This window comes from Eriocheir sinensis, chromosome 1, assembly GCF_024679095.1.
Source record: "Eriocheir sinensis breed Jianghai 21 chromosome 1, ASM2467909v1, whole genome shotgun sequence".
Classification (NCBI taxonomy): domain Eukaryota; kingdom Metazoa; phylum Arthropoda; class Malacostraca; order Decapoda; family Varunidae; genus Eriocheir; species Eriocheir sinensis.
The window spans coordinates 30,495,439-30,499,514 of NC_066509.1; the positions used below are offsets into that span (position 1 = coordinate 30,495,439).

The 4,076-nt window shown below is 41.1% G+C and overlaps 1 long non-coding RNA gene across 2 annotated transcripts; it reads left to right on the forward strand.

Annotated features, from left to right (window-relative positions):
- The first annotated feature begins 481 nt into the window (after positions 1-481).
- LOC126996171 (uncharacterized) lies at positions 482-3,840 on the forward strand. Of its 2 annotated transcripts, none has more exons than XR_007751060.1 (3): positions 482-536; positions 1,754-1,910; positions 3,586-3,840. It is a non-coding gene; the product is annotated as an uncharacterized LOC126996171 (long non-coding RNA). The 2 variants fall into 2 exon arrangements; XR_007751050.1 differs by lacking the exon at positions 482-536 and adding an exon at positions 859-1,486.
- Positions 3,841-4,076: the final 236 nt, after the last annotated feature.

Below are 4,076 nucleotides of genomic sequence, written 5' to 3' on the forward strand. Positions count from 1 at the left end.
CACTTCTACCAGTCTCCTCCAGCCCAGCCCACTTCTACCAGTCTCCTCCAGCCCAGACCACATGTACCAGTCTCCTCCAGCCCAGCCCACATGTACCAGTCTCCTCCAGCCCAGCCCACATGTACCAGTCTCCTCCAGCCCAGCCCACTCCTACCAGTCTCCTCCAGCCCAGCCCACTTCTACCAGTCTCCTCCAGCCCAGCCCACTTCTACCAGTCTCCTCCAGCCCAACCCACTTCTACCAGTCTCCTCCAGCCCAGCACACATGTACCAGTCTCCTCCAGCCCAGCCCACTTCTACCATTCTCCTCCAGCCCAGCCCACTTCTACCATTCTCCTCAAGCCCAGCCCACATATACCAGTCTCCTCCAGCCCAGCCCACATCGAACCGTCTCCTCCAGCCCAGCCCACATCTAGTCTCCTCCAGCCCAGCCCACTTCTATCAGTCTCCTCCAGCCCCGTGACGCCCCCCGTAAGACTCGAGGTTGCCCTGCTCCTGGTCCGTGAGCTGCCTTGTCAAGTCCACAGACTTGACAAGGTGAATGTTCTGCTTTTCTCCAGTCAGCCCTAGAAGTATCTTAAACCTTCAATTTTTTTTTTTTTAATGTTTTGTGTAAAGTAATTTCTGATTATTAAGATTGAGATCAATCCTGGGTCCCTGAGCTGCCTTGTCAAGTCCACAGACTCCCCAAGTTTGTAAGTTTTTATTTTTTTATTTTCATTTGACACGTTTGGGTGAATTTGTTCTGCTTTTTCTCCAATCAGTCCTAGAAGTATCTTAAACCTTCATTTTTTTTGAATGTTTTGTGTAAAATTTCTGAGTATTAAGATTGAAATCAATCAGTTGGTAAAAGAAAAAAGCTATAGAAATGTTGGCTAAAATCAGTAAATGGATATCAATGAGTATTTAGTTGATATTTATAAATTTAGTTTAAGGAGCTTAGCAATACTGGCAAAAAAAGTGCATTTCTATGAGTATTAATTGATAGTTATAATTCTAAATAGTGTAAATGCTATAGTAATCTGGCCAAAAATAGTATGTGGATTGTGAATACACAATCAGTTCTTATCATTTTAGCATTCATGAAATGTGTACTTTTAACTTTTGCTGTGTGGTCTTTTGCTCCGTATAATCCACAATGTCCACCTCAACTTCCACCTCCATTCAGTCCATCTTCCACCCAGCCATTTGGTGCCATTTCAGTTCATTCCAGCCTATTGTAAGACAGTTACCTGTCACCCACGGCCTTCCAGTTGTTCTCCGGCACTCGTCGTTCTGCTTTCAGGTGTCGGGTATTTCCTGTCTTCCACCTCCATCCACCATTCTATCCACCACACACCTATTAACCCTTTTATTGACTTCCAGGACAGTTTATCAAGCCCAGCCCAGCCTGGACATGCTGACTGCCACAAGCACAAGCGTCTGCTAAAGCTGTTCTCTGATATAGCCCAGGAGCTCAAGTCTTGCTCAGTACCCAATAATAAGCAGTGTGAATTTCAAATGCTTATTTATCAATTTTTAGTCATTTACCAATTTTTAGTCAATGTTAAGAAATACATTACACTGTGCAGTGTATTTCAGGCGTCAATCTATAGAAAAATTTATAATTTCTTTGTACAGCATGTCAAATTCTTAGTAATGTGCACCATGCATCGCTTAATTAATATAACCTTTATTAATGTAGCCTTATCAGGGCTTAACATGAAAGGAGAATAGGCTACAGTAATTCAAATATAACGCCATTTTCCTTACAGAACCGGGCAGCGACTACGAAGACTTTACAAACCCTGAATTGGCAGCCTGGCCACAACATGTCCTTGCGACAAGACCTCGTCCCCTCTGACTGGAAAATGGATTGCGTAACACCGATTTTTAAGAATTATTGGTCCATTAGTCTGACTTCACTAGTAGGTAAGTTACTCGAGAGCAAATTAGACAAAATTGTGAGTTACCATGAAAGCCACTCATTTATTAAGGATTCTCAATATGGCTTCCGTAACAAGAGATCATGTTCGTTGAACCTATTTAATCTTTTATGACGACCTCTTTCTCAGCTTATAAAGTTACCAAGTCACTGGACATATTCTATCTTGATTTTCAGAAAGCATTTGATAAGTTCCACACCATAAATTACTTAATTTAAAAAGCAGCTAGGTATTGACGGTAAAGTATGCCAATGGACTGCATGTTGGTTGAACAACAGACAGCATAGAGTAACTATAGATTACTTTAACTCAGAGTGGATGCCCGTCACTAGTGGTGTCCCTCAGGGCTCGGTTCTTGGCCAGTTATATCAATGACGTTGACGTTAGACTCGGTAATCTTTGTAGTAAATTTGATGACACAAAGACTGGTAATTATGCCGTCACTGATGAAGACACAGCCTCCAAGAAGATTGCATGAAATGTCAGGTTCTCCATTTACTGAATGTAGATAAGTGTCAGGTTTTCCAATTGGTACAAAAAATAGTTTGATTATGAAAGCGTGGCGTTGAACTCAAAAGCGTTCAGTGTGCCGAGGGCCTGGGTGTCAAAATTGTCAAACCTCAAATTTTCAAACCAATGCATTGATGCAACGAAATGAATAAAATGCTTGGCTTCATGAAGATAAACTTTTCTTTGTTACAAATGAAGATGTAATACTTACAATAGCTTGGTCAGACCCCATTTATAATATGCGATACAGTGTTGGTCTCCCGACTAGGCAATGCACATTGCTAAATTAGGTGTGCGACAAAATGTGTGCTCCAAAATACTCACTGGCTTTACTAATGTGGACCAAAACCCAAATCCAAATTGTTTTTGATTGATGACACGTTCAGACGAGAAATAATGGCACACAACATTCGTTATAGTAAGTGTAAACAAGTTAGTTAAGGGCGAGAATGGAATAAACTACATCCTTCAGCGTCCAGTGCAGTAAGATTGATTCATTAAAAATCAGCTCGACCGCCAGTTCCTCCAACTTGATAAATAAAAACAAAAACTAAAAACGTGATAAGGACAAGATGGGTCGGTTTTTATTTTTTTTCCTGTTTGTCAGTTAGATTATATTTTGCTAATCCCTAATCCTACGCCCCAACGCCGTAGCGTTGGGGCGGGGCCGTGACCTCACTTCCCTCCCCCAGACCTGACGAACGCACCCTTCCCTCTCTGTCCAGCCCCTCCCATACTTAGGTAGGCTACTCGTTCCGTTGTGTATATAAGGAGAATTGTAAAACATTGTAACTACTTATACTCTTCCTTTACACCACTGGAGATGGTGGCAGTGTCCACCGAAACTGTTTGGTAAAAAAATATAACTATCGTCTGCCAGTGTGGGTTTTTATTTATACATCAAGAAATCACGTCAGTGTGATTAGCCGCTCTTTTTGTTTTGTGATTTCTTGATTTTTGGATTTTTGGTCAGGAGTATTTTCTTCATAATAGTTTTTTTTTTCTGGCCATGCACGTAAACAGTTATTTTTCTATTTTGGTGCGTGAGAATGTATGGAGATTTTGCCAAAAAAAATCCTTGCATATTTTACTTCGATGATAAAAAAAATATCGCATAAGTGACGAGAGATGTTGTTGATTTGTCCTCCTAGGGTAGGGTACGGGCTGGTGAGCCCGTCAGAGGATGTCGTCAGTTTACCAGGAGTTTATCGAGGAGGTGGGAATTTTGCCACCACCTCTGCCAGGGTGGAGTCTTGGGTGAGGCTCACTCGCTCTGCTGCTGTCTGGGGAAGCGAATTTCATAATTTTTCGTGTTCTACTTTCATTGGTTCATTAATTCTTCATCATCACTTTCTTCGTCCATGCAGTCCTTCCATTCATGTTAGATTTCTTTGTCTTGTGTGTGTTTAAAATGTTTGTGACGTGCGTGTTTTCTTCCTCCTTTCTTTTATCTTCTTTGTCATTGTATCTCCTTTTTTTGGGGGGGGGTATTTCGTTGGACGCTTATTTCTTTCTCTTTTTGTCTTCTTCCATTTCCTTGTTCTCATTCATTTGTATTTTATTTCATCTCTTATACGTCTTTTAGTGTATTTTTCTTGTTTTTCATCTTTATACTTACACATTTATTTCTATTTTCCTCCTT